The 25193-nt window shown below is 37.7% G+C and overlaps 1 long non-coding RNA gene across 3 annotated transcripts in view; it reads left to right on the top strand.

The window, feature by feature from the left end:
- Nucleotides 1-25193, top strand: part of LOC119252617 (uncharacterized) — a 98609-nt gene that overhangs the window by 36812 nt on the left and 36604 nt on the right. For 2 of the 3 annotated variants that reach the window (XR_008550977.1, XR_008550976.1), the window contains one exon: nucleotides 20091-20189. The exons of the other annotated variant lie outside the window; for it this stretch is intronic. This is a non-coding gene — a long non-coding RNA (uncharacterized LOC119252617). The remainder of the gene's footprint in view (nucleotides 1-20090; nucleotides 20190-25193) is intronic. 3 annotated transcript variants of the gene reach the window in all.

Raw genomic sequence — 25193 nt, 5'->3', positions numbered from 1 at the left:
GCCTTATCTCAGAGTTTGATAAAACAGTTCTTGCTATACTAGCATTTATGCTTGAACGTATGAATATCAGTAATTTACCAGGTTTTGCCCACTCTGGGTTTATGAAAGGTTCATCAGGTCTAGATTGTCTGTCTATAACCACACTCAGAGAGAATTTTTTTTTTCTATCTTGGAATTTCTAATGACAATAGAAATACTAGCTAAGAATGAACTGTTCCACACTTTAAAATTAGAATATGTTATATTGACTATATATGAGCTTTAAAGCACTAGGACAGGGCCTCCCTGGTGGCGCAGCGGTTGAGCGCTGGGTTGCGAAGCTGCCTGCTGCCTCTGCGGCGCCAGTTCGATCCCCGGCTGCTCCCCGGCCACCGGAGGAGGGTCCCACATGGCGCGCAGACCTCTCCTGCCGCCCACTACTCCCTTCAGCAGTGAACATCGGTCCTTTTGCCTGTTCTGCTCCCCGCTCTGGCTCTGGTGAATTCTTTCACCCTTCCGCGCTTTTGACTGTACCCAGTACAGGTATAAACAAACAAACAAACAAATAAATAAATAAAACATGCCTCTATAAAAAAAAATTAAAAAAATAAAGCACTAGGACAACACACTATAAAAGATGTGTATTAATAGTAAATTCTCATATAAATTTGAAATATCCCCTTTCTAGGGAGGGAGTAAAAGCAGGCTTTGATACACCTAACCCAAGCAAATGGACTTTATTTTATTTTGGTTTGATTTCTTCTGTAAGGAAGAGAATGTTTTCCTTGACTCTATCAGGAGTCCTGATTGGGTCTGAAAGTTAAATGGACAAGGACAGATTAATTGGAGAAAAGCAAACATTTATTTCATACACATTTTATGTGACGCAGGCGCCCTCATTTAGTCATGAACACTGGGGAACAGACATGAGTGTTTGGTGTGAGGTTTGTTCCAGTGGGCAGACATGGGGAGGGTGGTGGTGATGGAGTGTGAGGTCAGTACAGTAAACTGGGGAGACTGAGCAAGGCCTGTCTGTTAGCTTTCTTTTCAGTGCCCCTCTGTCTTCCTTGAGAAGGGAACCTCTAGTTTTTATGACCTATTTCAGGGAAGAAAAGCAAAAGGGAGGAGGTCAGAATAACCTTCCTGCTTCTGCCATTTTCCCAGATTCCTTCAGCCTCAAATATTTCATCAGCCAAGAAGCCATGATTTGAGGTAGCATCTCCTAAGCCCTGTCACTTCCTCTCACTTTTTCCATGTTCTGCTCACCTTTCTCAGGAGAATACTGAACTCTCCCTGCTGGGATGTGCTGCTTTTCTCCCAGCCTCTTACTATTCGCCCCAAATTCCTAGACTCGATGCCCTTACTGATGTTCCCCTTCCACCCAATGCATCTATGGAAGTGTGGTCCCAGAAAAATACTGCCCCTTACTTTATTAATTATCCATATGACTGGCCCTGTCTGTTCCTTTGGAGTTGGGATATTTTTCTTCTAAGAAAATAAAGACTTTTCGAACTGATTCTTCAGTACCGGTAGGAAGGACTATGATAACGGAGATAATGAAGGTGGTGCTAACAGTCACTGCACTTCCTCTTCCTGTCCTCCCCAAACAACCTTGTAAAGAGGTTTTCATATTCTTTAATATTTAAATGATATTTTATATAAATTATATACAATATAATTTATTATTAATAATAAATATTATTTAATATTTAATGCTAGTATATGTCTTTTATAGACTACAAACTTGGAGCTAAGAGAATTTAAGTAACTTGCCCAAGATAACATCACTAATATGTCTTGTAGTCGGTACTAAAGTTCAAATACGACTGTGTAAAGAGTGCTGTGTTTCAACCACCAAGATAATAATAATAATAATAATTAAACATTTACCAGTATAATTTTTTTATAGAGGCATGTTTTATTTATTTATTTGTTTGTTTGTTTGTTTGTTTGTTTGTTTTGTTTATACAAGCACTGGGTACAGTCAGAAGCGCGGGAGGGTGAGAGAATTCACCAGAGCCAGAGCGGGGAGCAGAGCAGGCAGAAGGACCGAAGTACACTGCTGAGGGGAGCAGCGGGCGGCAGGAGAGGTCTGCGCGCCATGTGGGATCCTCCTCCAGTGTCCGGGGAGCAGCCGGGGATCGAACTGGCGCCACAGAGACCGCGGGCAGCTTCGCAACCCACTGCTCAACCGCTGCGCCACCAGGGAGGCCCCTATCAGAATAATTTTAAATGACAAGATAGATTTGGCCATGGCCTAATGATCCAAGTTATAATTACTCTGAATGGTAACCGACTGGAAAGAAATCTGAGGACTGATTTCGTCCACACCTGACATCATTCTCTCCTACAACTGGACATCAATTCCTTAATGACTGCTTAGAGTTCTTCAATAATTATAAAATTTAAGGATTTCATTGTCTTCACATACTTTTTGTTTTCTATTTTTTTAATGATGAAAACAAATACTGAAACCTTAATTTTCATTGAACTACATGAAGGGGCTATATTTGCAGTAACTCAGACACAGTAGATCATAGGCAACAATTCATGACCCTATTATAATTTCTACCATCTATGGTATGTCTTAGGGATGCATACCTTTTTGACTCCTTTGATGGCTTCTAGAATGCTGTTCATATGTAGGGCACTTGAATGAATAAATAGTGAAATGAGACTATTTAAAATATGTGTTTCCTGACCTTTGTGTTGTCCACATTGAGAAGAGTTATTTCATTCCCACCCATTCAATTTTATTTTATTTTATCCTCCCAGTGTGTATGTTCTATTGATGTTGATGGGATTTCTCCCCCTCTCTGGCCCACTGGGAAGAGAGGTGACATGAGCATATTACTGGAGTCCTATTATCCTGTCACATAATAAATGTGCTGTTATATGGCAGCTTGAGAGTTGGTGCTGTGAGTGTTTATATGCACAGCAGTGACATCATCCATACTCACTTGGGATTTCTTTAAATTTCTTCTTTAGTCCTGGTTTTGTTTGCAAGCTCTTTTAAACATTTGCATGGTTTGACTCTCAGGCTCTGTGATGGTCAGGCATGGAGCTGAGCAGTCCATGGGGCCAAGGCAATGCCATGTGCTTACCTGCAGGTCAGGATGCACTAGGACTGTTCTTGGGACATGGTCCTGGAAGACCCATGTGCCTCTTCCCTAGGCTGACTTGAGTTTTGTGGATTTCTGAGGCAACCAATCTTAGAGAACACGAGAAGTCTATATAATTTTAAATTGTATTACCCCATTAAAACATATTTTGTATTCCGTGCATTAGTTCATAAGCATAGACCCACTATATGGCAGCTTGATCGACATGATGCAATCTACAGCTCTTGTCTGGAGGCCCCTGAGCTGGTGTGGAAGAAGGAGCTCTTTGCAAATTGTCTCTGATCAAATTGTGTTTTCTCTTGAATTTGCCAACAGCTCAGTGGTGCCCTGCAAGTAGCTATGTTGTTTCGATCATGGACCTCATTTCAATAATTCTTAAGTTTACACTCAGGGCTAACTAATAAAACATGGTAAGGTCTCTATTTCCCTTAACTTGTTTTAAGATAAAGAGATCTTCAGATCTTTCCTTTCCAGGATCCACCAAGGTGGAGATTTTGCAGGGGAGGTAGTTAAAGCAGTAGTTTCTGACTTTGATATTTAAAGTTTAGAAGTAGCAATGAAAATATCTCCTCATCCTAAATCACCGACTTCTTCCCTAGAATCACCTTCTTCCTCCAATTTTTATTTCCTCTCCACACCAATTTCCTTGATTTTTGTTTTCACTTTGTAATATATGTATTTTTGTAAGTTGATTAAATATTTTATAGAAATGAAGTAAGGTGTAAATAAATGCACTATTATATGAATGTATTTTTTAAAAAACATGCTTTGTCCTTACTTAGCTTGTAGGCTCTGTGGTCACCAGGCATGAATCTGAGCAGAGACACTTTCTATAAAGCAGAAGTTTGGATCTGACTGATCAGAGTCAAAAACATTTACTGGCTAGCATTGTGGGTGCAGTTCCTGAGCTTTAAATGGCAGGCAGCCCTTTTTTCCCCTCTCTCATGTCCATTTCTACATATAAGGTGCCATCACAACTTGGGGGAAATGAGAGAAAACTTAGAGAGGAGATAAGAATTTAGTTGTATCTTATTGGAAGGAAGAAGTTGGGTAAGGATATTCTGGCAAGAGGAAACAGAAAAGCCAAAGAAATTAAAATAGTGACCTTCAGGAACTGTTGGTGCTTTGGGACATAGAATGTGAGACAGTAAGGCATGGTGTCTCTGAGTTAGAGAATGGATGGCTCTCTGAAGGTGTTTTATGATATGCAAGGAATTTTTTTCTGTTGGGGCTACTGATGGGGATTAATGAAGAAAATGATATTATGGGATTTTATATCTTAGAAATACCATTTTATATTAGTGAAATGTGTCTTACAGTCTGAAAAATTAGACTGAAAATGTTAAGTAATGTGTGCCTTATTTCTAACAGAAATGGAGTGAGCTCAGTTATGTTCAGTTGTTAGACAGAAAAGTACTCTTGGAAAATGGTAATTACCAAGCTCTCTGCTCAGTGCTAGGCTTATGAACACCTCAAGGGTAAGACTGTTCTTCTAGCCTCTTTTTTTAAGAAAAGATTTATTTATTTATGCATACAAGAGCTAGGGAACAGGCCAGAGATGTGGGGAAGGGTCAGAGGATTCACCAGAGACAGAGCGGGGAACAGAACAGGAAGACTGACTGAAATACACTGCTGAGTGGAGCAGCAGGTGAGACTGGAGAGTCTGCTTCACCATGTGGGTTGCTCCCTGGCTGGCCGGGGATTGAACTCATGCTGCAGAGGCTGCAGATTGCTTCACAGTGCGGTGCTTAACCCCTTGCGCCACCGGGGAGACCTTTCTAGCCTCTTGTATCTTAAAACTGCAACAAATCTCAGAGTAATCTTCAACTCAGTAACCTCATTTTATTTATCAAGAGAGACTGGTGCTTACTGTTTATTATACTTCAAGCTTCTCCGGTCCAGACCAGTCATTTTCCTATCAGATGTATGGGTTCATCCCAGGCTTCACCCAACTTGGCATTGTAGGAGGTGGGTCCACCTCAGGGCAAATGAATGAGAAAACTAAGCATGTAGGAAACCCAATATCTAGGAGGAAAATGAACTGAAAAATTATATAGACTATCTCAGTAGAGAGTCGGTCCAAAATAGTTGGCAGAGAGGCAAATTCCAGGTCAAAGGCAGCAAAACACAACTAGAGGCCTCATGGCAGCACCAGTAGATTCAAGACAGGAGCTGTGGGGCAGATCCGTGGCAATCTTAGAGGTGAGGAGGGTCTTGTTATAAAGGGAATATTATCATGATTATTAAGGAGAAATTCATTAAGCATCCTGCATTATATCCTTTTTTTCTTTTTTTTTTTAAGATTTATTTTATTTATGCAAGAACCAGGGTACAGGCCAGATGTGCAGGGAGGGAAAGAGTATTCACCAGAGACAGAGCGAGAAACAGAACAGGCAGACTGACGAAATACACTGCTGAGGGAAGCAGTGGGCGAGACAGGAGAGGTCTGCCATGCCATGTGGGTTGCCCCACGGACTGCAGGGATGGAGCCAGCACTGCAGGGGCTGCAGACAGCCTCAGAGTGCTGTGCTCAACGGAGGCCCTTTTTCTTTTTTTGAGTAAATGCTACTTGATTACCAGGAAAGTAGTTAGATATTGATTCAAAAAAAGTGTGGACTAAATTAAATCTACTGATATACTGTGTTGGAGCTGAAACCAAGATTTAGAAGTCATTGTAAACCAGTTAGGATACTATGTTGTAAGCAACAGAAATGTCATTTCAGTTGGCCCATTCGATAAAGAAGGTTTATTGTTTCATGCACCTGAGATTCCAGAGGCAATAAAGGCTCCACGATGGGATGATCCAGGAGCTTGATGTGGCAGCCAGGTCTCAGGGGCTTCCCTTTTTCTACTCTGGCTTCCTTGGGATCATTTTCTGCCTAAGCCTGGTTTCTCTCATGGTTTAAAGATGACTACCATAGCCAGTGGGGTGACAGGGTTTCTGCTCAATTCTGACCAGGTATAGAGATTGCAACTGTTCTGCTCAAGCCCTGAGTAAAATCCTAATTGGACTGCAGAGGTCACATACACGAGTTCATGCTTGTAATAAACCAACCCTGGACCACTGTTGGAGTGAGGGGGAGGTTGAGCTAATTCCATAAAGCAAATGAACATGGGTGGTATGGGGAGAGGTGGCTGCCCAAATAAAACCTGGGTCATAGAGGTGGAAGGTGGGAAAAGTATTGGGTGGGCAGTCAGCTGTGTCCATTGATAATTTCTGAACTGAACTGATGACATCTGAACTGAACTTTCAATACCTCTTACTCAGATTCTAGATCCCAACACTAGGGACTCTGCTTCAGTAGGTCCTCATTTTAACACAACTCTACTAAGAGTCTATCAATGATCCACCTTTGAGGCCCACAACCATACATGACTTCGGAAAAACTGAAAAAGAATGTTAATACGTTCTTTTCTCTTATAATAACGGTACGAGTTAATAGCCTAAAATTTAGAAAATACAGAAAAGATAAAGGAGGCAATTCCTTCCATGGGAAATACCTGTATTTCTCAAAGAGGGATAGTATTTATTAAATGAAAAAGTAGTGAGCATGACCTTGGAAAAATATTTCCATTCTTTTTGATGAATGCTTTACATTTCATTAGAATTCTTCTACATCTTCAGAGCAATTTTAGGACACTTGCCAACATCTAATGGTTCTGCTGCACTGTTAACACATAGGGACAGAGGAGCCTTGTCGTATCATCACAAGACTGGCTTTATGGAGAGAGTCATTAATCAAGGCAAGTAGGGCACTTTGCAAATACCCAGGTCTGGCGAAGACGACCACCCCGATTGAGTACACTTGTAACTGGGAGAATCTGAATGTAATACAGCCTTCCCTGCAACTGACAGGGCTTCAGCAATGACATTACTTGAAGGATTTCTCTATGGTTCAGGCTTGATCTTTTAGTTTATGTTTTGTTAAAGATGAGCCATGTTCGGTTGCACACACTGTGTTCAATTGCACTCCCCAGCTTTGGGCCGGAAGGAGCTCTTGTCACTCCTAGCTCTTTGGGGAAGCCCCTCCTCTTGCCTTAGGGGAGACATGTCCACACCCTCTTGGAAGAAATTTTGATACATGGAAGAGTTTGTGGATGTAGATAGATTTTTAAATGAGCAGAATGTGGTAACAAAATGCTGTGAAGTCATATGACTGTCAATGTCTCCCAAGAAAGATTTCAGGAAGTCACTTTATAGTCCATGAAAATTATAGTCATATAGCAGATTTTGCACTCTTTTTTATTGATTTTCTTTGTGCCATGGAGTCTTTTGAGAATGTTAGAAAAGTTATAGATCTTCTTCCTAGCAAAATTTATAAGTATATGAACATTTCAGTGTAATTTTGGCCTATCCTTGGATAGGTTAATGGAGCTTAGATTGAGAAAGATCACCTCTTGGATGAATGGTTAAAAAGTGAACTCTTCTGTTAGACTACCATAATTTATTTAATTACCCGTTCTGTAACTTGTGTGTTCTTTAGCAAGCTACTCAATCAATCTCTCTGTCCCTCAGTTTCATTATCTATGAAATGGTAATATGAGAACTTACTTCCTAAGCTATTGTGGCAATAAATGATATAATATCCACCAGGGATATAGTGCTGGAGGGAGACACAAGGTTAAGCTTACTGTAACACTTTTTTTGGCTCACTGATGTAAAGGAAGTTGTTATGGATATTATCCACTAGATCACATAGCATTCCCTTTCAATGAGTTTCTTTTATCTGCTATTTAATGGGAGAATTGTGAAGAACTTAATTTAAGTAAGGGAGTGATATCAGAGTTTTATATTTTCATTTTCTTTGCATTATACATGCAGAGGATGTGCAACAAGGAAGCAAAGCCCACTCGGGGGAAGAGAGCACTAGTCTAGGATGACACTTTGGGCACACACCAGGGATCACAGCAGGGACCACGAGCAAGGATGGAAGAGAGAGCTCTGTGGTATGGAAGGTGAAGGAGAGAGAGGAAATGACATAATACTGAGATTTCTATCTTTCATGGCTGCATGACTTAGTTCTAATTAGTTCTACTTAGTTCCATTAATCAGATAGCAACAGATTTCTCTTTGTTTTTCTTCTAAGGCACATATAATAATAACAGCAAAAACTTTGTTTTGAATGCTTGACTGGGAGAATTCTGTGGATGTTGACTTAGGATATCTGGGGAAAGTTGGATATAAGAAGGGGTTTGGGCTGAATTTTTATGTGGGAGTCATCGACACAGAGGTGATACTTGAAGTCCTTGAGAACTTAGAATAGCAAGAAAATGGCAAAATGAAGAGTGGCCAGAAATACGTCATTGTTTATTGAATATAACCAAGCAATCAGTAACTGAAGTAAGCCAGAGGGGAGGGAGGAGGAAAAGTATGATTTAGGTCACAGACTGTAAAAAAGGGGAGATATGGGAGCTTGCAGTAAAATCACATGACTCTAACTTGTCATGAGAGGTTAGAACTGAAAGACAATTGATGTTCTCCAGAAAGGTTTCACTAGGATGTTGGAGGCAAACTTACCAAAGTGAAATGACAAGGGAAAGGGACTAGGGAAATGGAAATTGTGGATGAAGATGACTTTTTTTAAGTCTCTGGGCTCTGCCATCAAGGTGTGAGGGTATCCAGAGAAGAATTTGGGGAGGGAAGTGTTTAGGGGGTGAGAAAATTACTAATGGGTGAAATCTGGATTTTTTTTCTTCCTGATGATTTGGCTTGCAATTAGTGAGCTGGCTGTCCTACTCCCCATTCAAAGAACTTCCCATATAGACATTAACTGTTGTCCAGAGACCCACAAAAGGCTATTACATTGATTGACTTCCCAGCATCTGTTTCTCAGAGAATATGTGAATACTGACCCCTGGAGTTGTGCAAAGCTATTACTTAAGCCACAATTCTTGGAAAACTTCAGTCCATCAGTGTGTCCTACATTCCTGGCCACAGTGATGGTTATGGATAAGTATATCAGTGGCATCCAGAATAAACCAGAGCCAAAGGTACTTTAGGACTTTTATTTAAACTCTCAAAGTTGCAGGTCCATACCAGGAAGCCTGACTGCTATTGGCAGTCGTTTTGTGACCATGAAGGTGGAGAATCTGTGGGGAGTAAGAGCTGAAAAATAGAGGGAGGGAAAATGGCCCTCTCTACATCAAATGAGCCGGGGCATCCAGCCCCCTGCTATGCTTTTCCAGACACTGAGCCAACAAATTGCGTTTATTGCTTAGGCCAGTTGGAATTAGGTTGCTATTTACTTATAATTAAAAGCATTTTAGCTAATACACACTTCCATTTCTTTGAACACAATTTTAGAAATAAAAATTAAAATGTCCATTTATTTTTTTGTACACTGCTGTTTACAGGGATATTTCCCACCCATTATCTCATTTGATCCTGATCAACAGTGTGTCATTTTACAGATGAACGTCATTAGTGGACAATTGGGAGTGAGAATTTGTAGTTCTGACTCTTATTCTCTATATCACCATGTAAATATCTTTTTAAAAGACAGCTGAATATTGAATTAGTAGTTTCATATTCCACTGCAATATCTGTCTCCATGTTATGTTTATATTTTTATGTATAGTCCTGAATCACTGAAGCCCCTGCAAAGCTGTGGCCTTTGTGAATAATCAATGCCTTACTGTGAAAATGCATCAAATATTAATGCTTAGCAAGAAATCACAAAGTTATGTTAAATGCTTTTAGCCAAACATGCTCAGATGGTGTACATTCTAGAGACCAAAAGGAACCTGAAGGTTTTTTCTTAGACTTATTTTAAGATTATTATTATTAAAAACATTTTTAATGCCCTTGTTTTTGAAAATTTTGGAGAATGGGAGAAGCAGAAAAATGGTAATGCTGAGAAAAAGAAGACCTGATTTTCAAAGGGACATAGTGACAATTACATACTTAAAATTTAATATGGAAAAAAAACCAACAACAACCCTGGAACAGTTCTTGAAGGTGGTCAGTGTTGTTCGTGGAAATTTAGAGAAGATTTTGACAATAACCATTATCAGTCCTGTCAAGCTAACTTGGTCACTGATAACATCAGTCATATCAGCAGCAACAGCTTTTTAAGTCCATGGTTATGGTTTGACAGCTCAAAAGTATTCCTTATTATTCTGTAATTCCAATGGAACTTTTGACAGTTTCCTGTGGTAGCTCTTCAGTTATAACGTGTAGGTTGTAAGATCAGAGGGTTCACTAGATATACTGGCAGTTTTTATTTATTTTTAAATTTTTTTTATCTGATATAATTATCACTCTTTTATTTATAAATTTTCAATTAAGGTACCATAGGTTTACAATACTGTATAGGATCAGAAATTTGGGATCATCCCTCTTCAGATATATGTTACCACACCACTTTCTCCACCAGCACACCCATACATATACAGGTAGTTTTTATTTTTTTTATTTATTTTTTTTTTACAGCTCTTATAGTAAGAAAAAAATTTTATTTCAAAATGACAATTCCAGAAAGATGCAAAGTTATGTAGAAACACAAGGTTATAAGTATTTTTTCAACAAGAAAGAGTTTTGTTTTATTTTATTTCCCTTTCCAGTCAACAGAACATTACCACACTTCAATGAGTCTCTGTTTTTATAATTTAAAATATTGGCTACCTTTAACAGTCTTGGTAGCTTTAACTAGTTTTACTAGTACTTTTTTTTTTCTTATATTCCCCATACAATTGCAACCCCCCCATTCTGACCCCAATCCCTCCCCTCCCGCCCCCCACCCCCCAAAAAGTGTCTCTGGTTCATAGTTTTTTGTTGATTTTGATTTTCATTTTCTTATAACTATGAATAACTACAGGTAGTTTTTAAACATAACCAATGAATTGGTGTGTGTGTGTGTGTGTGTGTGTGTGTGTGTGTGCGCGCGTGCGCGCGCACGCACTGCCTGGAAAGGATCTTGATTATGCACTTTAGTCTTTGCAAGTCTCCCCTTTTATTTCATCATTAGGCCCCTTTCATTCCAACTTTCAGTGCCATTTCACATCTGCAACATTCATTCTGGTGTATTTAAGAAATGAACTTCCTACCCGCCTTCAAAATGTTTATCTAGATTTTGGTTAGCTTTGAAAATATATGCTAGTTTAAAATTACATATGTTTAAGATAAAATCAAATTCTCTTTCTTTTTTTTCTTTCACTCAATATTATGCTTTATTTATGTGCACTTGGCAAATTTAGTTCATTACTCTTATGACATACTTTTTTTTTTTAATTAATAAATTTTATTTTTATATTCCCCATACAATTGCAATCCCCCCATTCTGACCCCAATCCCTCCCCTCCCGCCCCCCACCCCCAAAAAGTGTCTCTGGTTCATAGTTTTTGTTGATTTTGATTTTCACTTTCTTATAGTTATTCATTTTCCTGGTCCCTTATTTAAGTTTTCTAGATCCCTGCTATGAGTGAGACCATCCGGTATTTTTCTTTTTCTTTTTGGCTTATTTCACTGAGCATGATCCCTTCCAGTGTCATACTTTTTATAGCATTCCATCACAAGTGCTTGTTGCATTTTACCTACCCATTCCTCTAGACGTGCATCTTGCTCTCCCAAACAATGCTGAAAGAAACATCCCTGCACTTGTGTGCTTGTGGACTGTATAAGTGGTTCTCTGCAGCATATACCCAGGAATGAATAATGCTCAATTGTTCATCATGTCGTCTGAACTAGCTTATATTTCTGTCAACTGTTTCTCATGACTTCTATGCATTTGGTATTTCCAGCTTTCTAATATGGTAAATGTTGTGAGCATAGAGTTGTATCTTAATTATCTTCTTTTAGCATTTCTCTGATTAATAGTGAGATTGAGTATCTCTTCATATTTCTCTAAGTCCTTGGTGTTTCCTGGTTTTTAAAGTTCCCAGTCATATTGCTATAGATCAAATGTTTGTGTCCCCACCACTCCTAGTTCATTTGTTGTGACTCTAATTCCCAAAGTGATGGTATTTGAAGGCAGGACCTTTGGGAACTAATTAGGTCATGGAGGTGTGTAGCCCTTATGAATGAGATTAGCAACCGTTGAGAAAAGGCAAGTAAACCATCTTAAACCCTTTCCACCAGATGAGGCTGCAACTGGAATTTGTCATCTGCAAGCTAGAAGGGCTCTCACGTTAGCTGCCACCCTGGCTTGGACTTCAAGCCTGTGAACTGAGGACAATAAATTTCTGTTGTTAATAAGCCTCAGACTCTGTGGTTACACTGTTACAGTGGCCTGAACTAAGGCATATATCTATAGCCCATTTTTCTTTGCTTTCTTTTGCTGATTTTCAAATTTTCCTTACAAGTTCTAGATACTAGTCTCCTGTGTGTTATGAATAACTTGGATATCTTTTCTCTGCTACCTGTCTGACAATTCTCAAAGTTGTGGCCAAATCAACCCAGTTCTTCCTGTATAGTTTATACCTTTTGGATTCTATGGAAGAATACTTTCCCACCTTAAGGTTTCAGAGATATTTTAATATACTGTCTACTTTTACCTTTATGGTTTTATCTTTTCAATTCATGTCTCTAATATGCTTAGAGTTTTGTACATGCTGTCATATAGGTTTCAATTTCAATTTTCTCCAGCTAGTAAGCCATTTTCTTAGCTACATTTACTAAATAACCCACTCTGTTCCTCCTTCATTTGGGATGCCACCCTGTTGTAGCCCACATACACTTGCATATGTATGAAAATCTATGTATACATCTTTGGTCCTATTTCTGGACTCTTATATTTCATTGATCTCTTTTTCTCTTCTTGAGTTAGTGATGCATCTTAATTTATGTAATATAGTTTTGTACTATAGATGTATATCTTGCTTCCTAGTGAGATAAGTAAACATCTTCGCACTTATAAAATTGTTTCAGGGTTTTTGTGGAAATATTAAAAACATCTAAAATTCAGTTTGTCATCCTCAAAAATACATCCTCAAAAATACTTCTGAGTACTGAAATTAATTTAAAATGGTTAAAAAGCTAAAATTAAATTTACTGGAACCTAGGGCATTGGCACTCCTTATTCTGTGGCCCTCATATTTGAACTAATAGAACACCACTGACTTTCTTGGATCTTAATATATCCCAATCTCCCATAATTTTGTTTCTCTGGAAAACTCTAATACAATGTGCTATTAAGTTGAAAGAATTTTATAGCAAACACACATATGCCCAAATTAACAATTAAAAAACTAAAATTGAAATAAAAATTTTGTCCATTAAACATACCAATAAGAAAATGAATAGATGAGTCACAGACTGGGGGAAATTAATCACATAATATATATATATATATATATATCTTGTATATAGAATATGTAAAGAATGTGTATAATTTAATAAAACAGATAGTCTTAAAATGGGCAAAATTTTGGACATGTTAAAAAAGTTATTAAATTATCAATAAGCCAATGGAAATGTGCCAACATAATTGTTCAACAGAAAAATACAAAATAAGATCACAGTGAGATATTATTATCCACCCACCAGAATGGCTAAAATTAAATAATTTACCTAAACAAATGTTGGCAAGGATGCAGAACAACTACAAATTGTTGGTGGGAGTGTAAAATGGTATCACCATTTTGGGAAAGAGCTGAGCATTTCTTAAAAAACAAAATTCTTAAGTAAATACAAACCTATGGCGCAAGAAGTTTCACTCTCAGATATTTATCCAAGAGAAATAAAATATATGTTTATGCAAAGACTTATGTAAGAATGTTCAATTTTAATCATAATACACCCAAAGTGGGAAGAGCCTGAACAACAGGAGAATGCATAAGCAAACAGTGGCATAGCCAAACAATGGAATGCTATCCATTAACAAAAGGAACAGATTGCATTAAATTCAGTGAAAGAGACCTTACATAAGGAGTATACTTTACATAATTTGGCTTACATAAAGTTGTTGATTTTTTTTTTTAAAAGATTTATCCACCTATTCAGTCAAGTACTGGGGCACAGGCCAGAGGTGTTGGATGGTGAGAGGATTCACCAGAGACAGAGCAGGGAGCAGAACAGGCAGACGGACCGAAAACATTGCTGAGGGGAGCAGCGGGCAAGACAGGCAAGGTCTGACATGCCACGTGGGCATCTCCGTGGCCAGCTGGGAAGCGAACCCGTGCTACAGAGGCTGTGGACAGCTTCACAGAGCTGCACTCAACTGCCTGCGCCACCAGGGAGGCCCTAAAGTTGTTGATCTTTATGTAAAGATCAGGCAAAATTTTTCTATGGTGAGGAATAAATGAGTGCTGTGGTTGACTGTGATAGTGGGCAAGGATTTGCTAAGTAGGAGGATGTTCTATATCTTGTAAAGGCCTGAATCACAAGTTTATATGCACTGTCAAACATAGTACATGTGCATTTAAGATCTTGCATTTCATAACATGCATGAAATGTATTCAGGTGCATTTTATCACCAAGGGGAAAAAAAACTGAAAAGAAATATTGAACTTTAGTTCTTTAGTTAATATTTTACATGTGAACATATTAAGAGGGGAAATGGACTGATGTTTGCAATTTACTTTGAAATGCATCCCAAACTATGATGGGTTAATAAATAAATGTATAGATATGTGAGAAAGCATTTCTAGTAGAATATTAATAATGGAATCTAAGTGGTAGGCATGTATGGTGTGTGCTATAAAATTCTTTCAACTTGGTAGTGCATTGTGTTAGTGTTCTCCAGAGAAACGGAATTAGTGGAAAATTGAGATATATAGGGATAGATATGTATATTATGTAGTTTATTATAGCTATTGCATATATAATTTAAACATTATATTTATGTATCATATAAGGAGATTTATTATAAGGGATTAACTAGGTTGATTCTAAAGGTTGAGAAATCCCACAGTCTATAAGCTGAAGACCCATGAAGGTCAGTGGTGTTATATTAGTTCAAGTATGAGGGCCATAGCATGAGGGATGCCAATGGTGTAGGTCCCAGGCCAAAAGCAGCTCATCCAGGTAGAGACAGAGAGAGAGAGTCCAACTTTCCTCTACCTTCTCGTTCTATGTGGACCCTCAGTGAACTGGATGATGCTCGCCTGCATTGGGGATGACAACCTGCTTTACCTAGTCCACCAATTCATGTGCTGACCTGTTCCAGAACCACCCTTACAGGCACATTCAGAGCAAATATTTTATTAGCTATCTGGGCATCCTATGGCTCTGTCACATTGACATAATAAAATTAACCATTACATTCTGCTTCTTGAGTTTTCTATGTAATTGATCATATAATTTTCAGATACTGTTTGGAAAAACTATGTTTTCCTTCTTTCACAGTCTTTAACCACCTCTAACACTATGTTAGACATGATGATAACATGCTGTGTATTAGCTTGTTGACATCCTTTCCGACCTGTCTCGATGTGTTTAACTGAGGAGGGTGCAGGGAATGCAGCATTCGTTTATCTGGAGCCAGCAGTGTTGCAGAAGCTTCCTGGTTCAATAGGGAGCTTCCAGATCATTTTTATCTCTCATTTTAAATAAAAATATTATCTAGTATTTGATATACACAAAAGAATAACATATATGTAAGTTATAAGACCTACCTATATATAAACACCTGTGTTGTACCCACAACCTAACTCAAGAATTAAAATATCAGCACCACTGAGTGTGCCTGTTAGTGCTTCCATAGGAAGCACCTCCCACCCCAGACTTAGCCTCTGTCTTTAATTTTGCTTATAAAACCCTTTGTTTATTTTTTTAGATGCTGTTTTCACATTTGGGGTGAGCTTGCTTGAACTTTCAGATGTGGTATTATGGTATATTTTTTGCTTGCTTTTAGATGTCTCTAAAGGTATCATCTTAGTTTCTCAGTTCTTGCTTTTTCCCTCAATAATATGTTTTTAAAATTCCTTACTATAGTTATCTATAGCTATAGCTTATTCAATGGGTAATGCTATAAAGTAGTCACTAGTTGAATATTCCATAATTTATTTATCCATTTTCCTGTTGATGAGCACTTTAAACTATTTCCTTATTTGCTATAGTCCCATTATTAACATCCTAGAAACTATATCCTAGTATATATGTTCAAGAGCTTCTCTAGGGTACTCCTAGGCAAGGAATAACTATGTCTTAGGATAGTGAACTCTTGGACTTATGGGAAAAAGCCAAATTGCTTGTGTAGTTGCTCTAACAATTTGCCCCCTCCACATGCCCATGAAATGCATAAAGTTTTAATTGACTCACTCTTTGGGGTACAGTATAATCAGAGTTCTTTTTTGCTTATCTAGTCTATTTAAAATAACTTCATAGGATTTTAATTCATATTTCCCTCATTGATGACATAGTTACTCACCCTTTTTTTCCTTTGCTATTTGTAATTCTTTTCTGTGTAAAATATGATTGTCTTTTGTGCATTTGTTTATTCATTGAAGATTTTTTCTATATTTGCACATCAATGCTTTGTCTTAAACATGTATTTTGAAATATCTTTTTTCCTATTTTATGATGCCTGAATACATTGACAGTGCTTTTTTTTTCAATGATAGGTATTAATTTTAATGTAGATTTTATCATTCTTTTCTATTATAGTTAATGATTTTGTCCATTTGTTTAAGAGCTTCTTTTCTACCCTTGGGTCATAAAGATATTCAATGATTGCAACAAGCTGGTCTTTTTCATTTTCTTTTCTGAAGTTTTGGATGAGAATTGTTCTGCCTTCTCAGGATGAACTAGGGATAATATTTCATCTTTTGTTCTCTGCAAGAGTTTGTATTTTTGGAAGAATATATTTGAAAATTTGATAGAAACTTCCTAAAAAATATCTTACCCGTGGGAAGGTTTTAAATTACTGAGTCTGTTTCCTTTATGGCTCGAGTACTGTTTAGGCTCTATTTCTTTTCAAATCAATATTGTTAAATTGAATATTTCTAGAAAGTTATCCACTTTATCTGTTATCAAATTTGTTGGTATGAAAATGACTTACAATGTTTTGTGCTTTTTAATCTGCTGAATCTGCCTATATGTCTATCCTTTCATTCCTAACAGTATTTATTTTTGTCCCTACCTCACTTTTTCTTCTTGCTGAATGTTACTAGGCCTTTGTCCATCTCAATAATTTTTCAAAGAGCTAACCTTTGACTTTTTGATCCTGTTTTTTGATCTTCTCTGGTATTTTCTTCTTCCTCTCAGTTTTTGGGTTGACCTTGTTGTTTTCTAAATTCTTATTTTGCCTGTCTAGTAAATTAACTTCTGATCTTTCCCCCCAACACAAGCATTTAGAACTATAGATTTCCTTCTGTGCTGTCTGTAATCTCAGACAGACTTCCCCTAGGAAGATCTCCCTAGAGGCTTCAATTTAGGAAAAAACAGACAACGTTTAGCATCATGGAGACAAATGTGGATGAAAGCCATAAATAAGAATATCCAAACAGAAAGCAGCAGAGGTAGCTGATTGAATCATGAGGCCAGATCCTTATGCTTCATGGTGCATTAAAATAAACAAAAAAGACTCTTTTAAAAAGCTGTTATAAGCAAGATTTCCTATACTTATGACCAACTCTAGTCCTTACTGAGAGCATTTGAAAAGTTCATAGTATAGAGACTGACTCACATTGTCTCAGTCTATGACTCAATGGATCGTAGCTGTTACCACTTTGATGCCCTCCTGGAAGTCATATTTGCTTAGAGCATATGGACTAGGCTTATTAAAACATCCTCTGGATGCTGTAGGTATTTTACATTTAGGACTTCTAGGAGGTCAAATCTTTTCCCTGAAATCAGGTTACTCCCTGGGAATGAAATCAGGGGCTTGGGAACAGAATTAATAGATGGAGTTTAGAATTTATTCCCCAAAAGAGTGGTTGTGTCCATTGGAGCCTTCTGTGAATGAGACTGCGGAAATTCAGCAGGTAATTCTGTTTGGTTGACCTCTAGGTCATTTCAATCGTTATCCATAAGGCAGAGAGGATAGCTTAAAGAAAATTCTGGGTGGATACAGCTTACAAAGTTTCCTGCCCCATGTCTAATCAATGACTGCGCTGTTCATACAAATGAGATTTTACATTGATCACATAGCTGTAATTGAGTACTTCACTGTCTTTTCTGTGCAAAAAAATGGCTATGTTCATCTTGTCAAGTGGAATAAGATGATTACGTACACTGTTGTTGGATAATAGTTATCCCATCAATAAAACATGATTTCACATCTTTCTAAGGGAGCTAAAGTACTAACATTTATTTTGAAATAAAAGGGAAACACTTAGAAAGCCTTTATATATAAAATTCTCCAAGCCATTGAAAATATAAGAGATGCATTTGTAAATTTACCTTTTGATGTGTTATAGCTAACATAAGGCTGAGAAAAATAAAATAATAGCTTAGTTAAAAGGAACAGAGGGAATATTGAATCTGAAATCTTCCCCTCCCTGCTCATGTTAATTATGAAAATGATTGCAACTCTTGACTTCTAGTACCCACTCATGCCCTTCCCAAGGTGCCTTTATCACTTCTCCCATCAGGGGTGGAACCTAGAGCCTGCTTATGGCAATTTTTAAAAATAGTGGACCCAGTGGTCTATGGTAAACAACTATGGGTACATTGGCATTGTGGTTACGTACATCAGAGGAGGTAAGACCCTGTTCCCGTCAATCATTTATGGTGTTGTAAAACAATGTTACCTTGATGAAAATGAAAATTTAAAGAAATAATAAAATGGAGATTTCCCACATTCTTTGACACTCTTTCTATTGAGAGATAAGACTATTTCCTCTCCCCTTGAATCTGGGTAACTGCTCTAAGAAAGGAATATGGTAGAAAAGGTACTATATTGGTTTCTGGGCCAAATCTTAAGAAACTAGCAACTGCCATTTCTAGTCCATTGGTATCCTTGCTCTTGGTCCCCAGCCAGCACACTGTAAGGAAGCTAATCTGTCCCCTGAGGTCTCACAGGGAGAATTTGCAGCCATGTGATTGAGTCATCTTGGAGTAGAACCTCCGTCCCTAGTCGAGTTGCCCAGCTGACATCTAGTGGAGCGGGGATGAATTGTCCCAGTAGTTCAAGTGGTAGATCTGCTCAAATGGCACATCTGTGAGGCAAATAAATTGTAATTATTAAAGAATCTACTAAGTTTTGAGGTGATTTGTTATAGACAAACAGATAGTTGGAATGTTATCCTGAAAGCGAGCTGGCATTGTGTTTTGCTTTGGCCAATAAAGTGTAGAAGAAGTTATGCTGTGGCCAGTTCACATTCTTACAGGCTCTGGGAATGTCCGTGTCATTTTGTTATCCTCCCCTCATGGCCTTTGGAGGATGAAAGACCAATGTCCGGCTGCTTGTTGCCCTAGTCAATCGCTACCCTACTGCCAAAAATGTAAGACTATCTGAGACCATTCAATCCCCCATTCACTAACCACAGATGCATGAAGAGGCAGCAAGTCTGGCCCAGACTAGAACATCTTCAGTGTTCCTCTTACTGGAATAGTCTTGGTCTCTATGTGAATGAATGTTGTGAAGAAGCTGCAGATTACTCCTGTGGACCCTCTCTGCATACTTACAGCTACAACCATGATGCATGTTGGATGTCATGCTCAGGAGTTACATTAGGATACATGTTTGTCATCTGACAAACGAAGGAAAAAGAATGTTCTGGGTATGGCAAACTGAAATAATCACTGATTGGCTTCCCTGGTGGTGCAAGGTGTTAAGTCTCAGCACTGTGAAGCTGTCAGTAGCCACTCACTGCAGGCCAGGGAGCTAACCCACATGGTGCAGCAGACCTCTCCTATCTTACCCACTGCTCCCCTCAGCAGTGTATTTCAGTAGATCTGCCTGTTCTGTTCCCCACTCTGTCTCTGGTGAATCCTCTCACCCCCCACCACCCATACCTCTGGCCTACACCCCACCTCTTATATGCATAAATAAATAGATAAATAAATAAATAAATCTTTAAAAAATAAAATAATCACTGACATTTACTATCAGTATGAGACTGTGATTTTAATTGAAGTAATACTGCATTTTAACTTATGCTTTTCAGGTATGCATCATCACAAATCAACAAATGTGCATGCTACATTAAGTTCACCACTAAAAGCCCAAGTCTATCCTTCATTATATAAATGATGCCTTTTATCAGGTAACACATCCACTCTCACCCTTCCCTTCTAACCACTAATTTGGCTTTATTAAAAGTTTATTTTAATACACGAATGATTTTTTAAAAATGGAATGCACAGTCAGTGGAATGCAATATAGCACTGAAAATGAGGGCACTAAAACCACATAAATTTGTGGAAAAAAATCTCACACATATGATATTGCCTGAAAAAGCAACTTGGGTTGCAAGCAGGCATTTTCTACTAGACATCTCAAGTTTTTCACCAGCTCACTATGTAATTGAACACTGATATTTGGGTAAACTTCAAAAGGTGGTTGATCTTAATTTATTGATAGTTGAAATACTTATTTTATTAATTTCATAAGTGCATTTTCAAAGTTTGATAAATTCATTAATATAAAAATAAACTCTAATCCAAAGCCATCTGTCACAATCAGTGAGCTTTTAATATTTTAATAGATAATAATTCTTGATAAGTATGAGATGAACATATATAACAATGAAGTTAGACTTTAGATTTAATTTCAGTAGTTTCATGGATACTGCAATTACATTGCAGAATAAGATGTTCAGAAATTTTATTTGTGCATTTATTTAGAATATACTTGTACCCTAATCCAAGAATTTGGGCTCTACTTGCAGGGCCTGGTTTATTTCCAGCTCAGTTTGTCTGTGGGAACTAGAGTGCAGCAACAGGGCAAACGCCTCACATTAGGTCTATTAAATTTGCATTACAGAGGCTGTCAGAGCTTTAAAGCTGATTCAGACTTACCTGCAAATGCTTCTGAAACTGTGACTTTTACTCTCGAATATCTCAAATATCTTCAAGATTTGCGATTACATCAGCTTTATATCCTTCACCCTAGGAACTGAGTTACTTGCCATTTTCCATGTTTTCTGAAATTGGTCCACAGTCTTTTCTTCCTCTGTTGTTTAGCTTTTGCTATAGGTTACATTAAATCACATCTTCCCTTTTGGAGGTTTATGCATCCACAGCCTTTGACGTGTGACTTTGCACTATATATGGAGTATACGTCCCTTCCTCCCCACCCTCAATTTGGGGCTCAACTGACCCCAATTTGCTTTAGCCAGTGGAATTCTAGCAAGCTTGATATGAGCTGAAGTTTGCTTGCATGGTTTAGTTTGTTCTATTGATCTTTTTGTCATCACCATGGGGAGAATTTGTTTTAGATAAATAGTCCAACGGTAGAGCAGATCTGAAGAACTGAACCCTACCTACATCTAAAGCAGAGTCCCCTCAGCTGACTTGCATGCCTTTGAGTGAGATAAATGTTGACTCTAGGATTTGGGGGAGGGGGAAGGTTGTTAAATGCCAAAAACTGACTAATATAACTTTCATGCTGAGTCACTCACAGCTGTGTAACTCCAAATAGTTCATAGTCAGGAAATTTGGTAAATTCTGTCAACAAATACAATAATTATTTTACAATATTATAATAATTGAAAACATCCTATAGATCTAATAAGTATCTAGTTTCTTCTTTTAACAAACTATGGATTTAAATTTCTCCTTAGATGTTTTTAGGCATTCTGTTTCTTTTCTGTTGTCAATGTATAATTTTCAAAATGTTAAAAACATAATTCCCATACAAATATAGGATGAATAAATGTCAACTATTTAGTCAACTCAGTAATTAGGTACAAGTGGGATAGTAATACTGGTTCCATGAACATAAAAGGAACAGTTATTTCTAGACATTAGCAAAAAGTTGTTAAAATAAGGTTGCTAGGCAATATACAAACCTGGGAAATGTTCTACAAGCCAGTATGACATTAACCTTTGATATTTTCCTATCTACTGGGCCATAGAAGTAGATGAAGAACAATCAAACAAGCAAATGTTTTTATTCAGAGTTTGCTGTAGCAAGGGAGTCAGTCGACATCACTTACATTTTTTTTTAAAGATTTATTTATTTATGCATACAACAACTGGGGTGCAGGCCAGAGGTGCTGGTGGAGGGAGTGAGAGGATTCACTGGAGACACAATGGGGAGCAGAACAGGCAGATTTACTGAAATACACTGCTGAGGGGAGCAGTCAGCGAGATAGGAGAGGTCTGCTGCGCCATGTGGGTTAGCTCCCTGGCGAGGAATGGAACTCAATCCACAGTGACTGACAATAGCTTGAAAGCACTGAGACTTAACCCCTGTGCCACCCAGAAGGCCAGATCACTTGCCTTTTAAAAGAGTCTCAAAGGCAAGCATAAGAGTAGGAAAAATTCATAGCAATAAAAAAAGGGCTTAAGGGCTTCAGTCCTGACTGGTAGGGCTATTGATACAAGGAAGTCGTAGCTCTAATAACTCGAAACAGGGCATCATATGCCATTGATTGGAGGTATTTGTATGGCTTTCTTTGATCTATCCTAAGATGGAATTAGGGATAAAAATTAAAGAACATGTCAGTTATCGATTCAACCTTAGCTATTTTTGGCTGTCTTTTTACAAAAGTTGTTTGGCTTCCTGGATTGTTACTGGAGATAGCTGTCTGACTTCCTGAGCTATTTACTATAGACAAGGAGTTGGTTTCCTGGGCTGGTTCCTACTGGTCATGGGTCAGAGTTCTATTTTTATATATGGTTTGACCACTATCCATTTGTATATTTAATTTCTCAGTATAGGTATCTACCAAATACCATATAACTTCATGGTGGTGGAGGTCTATTCAAATAATAAGTTGTAAGTCAAATACAGGTATGTTTTCTTAGAAAATTAAATTTTTTTTGTGTTATCCCATTATACAAAATTTTAGTATGACATTGAAAGTCGTGCCACATCATTTTTAACCCTATTTCTGAGTTTTTGGATCATTGTTTTCTTAAAAGTATAAATAAAATAAAGTACAGGAAATTGTTAGCAATTGATATATCGGGAAAAAATAGAAACTGTAAGGACTGGTTAGAAGCACTGTCAATATATCAGCATATATTCAATCCACAAAGAAAAGACAATATTAAAAAGATCTATGCTGACTATGGGATGAGCAACATTCTCCAATTGGCTTTACCAAGTGTACAACTTGTATTTTTAAATCTTTGTCTGATTTAGTGGTTTACTCTCTTTCTCAGTTAGTTCACAATCTGAGAGTTGGAGAGACAGATGTTGTCTATTTTTCTTACCCCATTTCACACTAATTACTTCCTACAACATCTCATTCAATAAACAAGATAAAAAGATCTATTTCACAGATTCAATTGGTCAGCAATGCGTAGAAACCTAGGCACACAAACTTTCTCTTTCAACTTGAAATGCCACCTTCTTGCAATGCATATGACTCAGTTTTGCAACTTTTTTTTAAAGATTTATTTATTTTTATACAAGAATTGGGGTACAGGCCAGATGTGTGGCAGGGTAAGAGGATTCACCAGATAGAGCGGGGAACAGAACTAAAGAAATACAGTGCTGAGGGGAGCAGCGGATGAGACAGGAGAGGTCTGCTTTGCCATATTGGATTCTCTCCAGTCGGCGGGGATCGAACCCACGCTTAACAGTGTGGCAGACAGCTTAACAGTGTGGCGCTCAACCACCTGCACCACCAGGGAGGCCCAGTTTTGCAACTTTTTTGATCAAACTTGTAAAATTCTCAAATTCTTTCCTGGTAGGTGGCTCAAGTGTATTAATTCACATGTCTTTGATAATTAGACAAAATCATGTGAAATGGACAGCATTCCATGCCATCTTTAGGGTGTCTCTGGTATTATGTAAACATAAAAACTACATATAAACTTGTTAATTATGGTTGGCATCTAATTATGCAGATGTTATGCATAATTATGCATTATGTTTTATAAGACAGTGTGGTGGCATTTTTAACAGGGAAATGTCTTCAAAATGTATTAACTTAAATATGAATTTAACTAACTGGCTTCACCCATGAGAAAAACAAACATCTATTTTTATGCTTAAAATTTTATTTGAACTGAGTTTTCTCAAATATTATTGATATTATGTAGTTTACTATTTCCTATGGTGTATTTTGTGCCCCAAATATCAATGACTTGACTGTCCACTAGATGTCAGTGCACCCCCACACTGCAGTTAATGGTAGAGTATCCATCTGCTGACAAAAATTGAAAAATCTGTCTGCGTGAGAAGTCACATTGCCTTCTTCTTGGTGGTATGAGAGATGCCATAGTTGTACTTTCCATTCTTTTTCATACAGAACAGGGGTGGATTGCATTTATCATAGGCTGATTGTCATCTGCAAACTGTACTCAATAATCACTTGCTTTCCCCCTTATTAAACATGACCATCTCCACCAGAATTTGAAGAGGGTAATCAATGCTTTGTTTTGCTGTGTTAATGACACAGAATGGAAATGAATGCTAGTATCCAAAGACACACAAATAAATGTGTCTCTCAATCATTTGACTCATTGTAATGATCTCCAGAATGGACCATTATCCACCCAGTGATTACAGTCATACTGCCTCTTATCACTTTAGCTGTAAAACCACTGAAACTCAATGACATCTTCCCAACACAGGCTCAGAGTATGTGTAGAATGCACAATATGTAGGCTAATAGAATCATGTTTTGGCTTCACATGAACAAGCATTTTAATCAGGATTCTCTGGTGTAGTCTCAGAGGTATATGTATGGTTGATAACAATGGTTTCTGATACTCTGCATGGGAACAATTCAGATTAGCAGTCTTTGAATCATATCTGGTTGAGATGAAGCTGAATTTGCCAAAGTGTGCTTTAAGGACATTGTAGGATGTGAGCAGATGATGTGAAGGTGTAATAGAGTATAGTAAAAGGATTCCAAATAATATACTGGGAAAACCAAAATCAAACCAATGTCTTTTGTACTCTGTGCATTATGAATAGCCAAGATGGGGATATAGAATGAAGGATTTTTCACTTTTTTTAAACCTTAGAATAATTTTTTTTTCAGAATAATTTTTAAAAAAAAGTTGATTTTGAAATGTGAAAAAAGACTGAAAGACTTCGGACATGCAATTAGATACTTTGTCTCATAATTCCTTCCCCATCCCCTTGC

The sequence above is a fragment of the Talpa occidentalis genome, unplaced genomic scaffold (assembly GCF_014898055.3).
Source record: "Talpa occidentalis isolate TD23 unplaced genomic scaffold, MPIMG_talOcc4v2.1 talOcc4.10, whole genome shotgun sequence".
NCBI lineage: Eukaryota > Metazoa > Chordata > Mammalia > Eulipotyphla > Talpidae > Talpa > Talpa occidentalis.
Note: the sequence above shows the minus strand (reverse complement) of the source record. Positions and strands in the feature narration are given on the sequence as shown.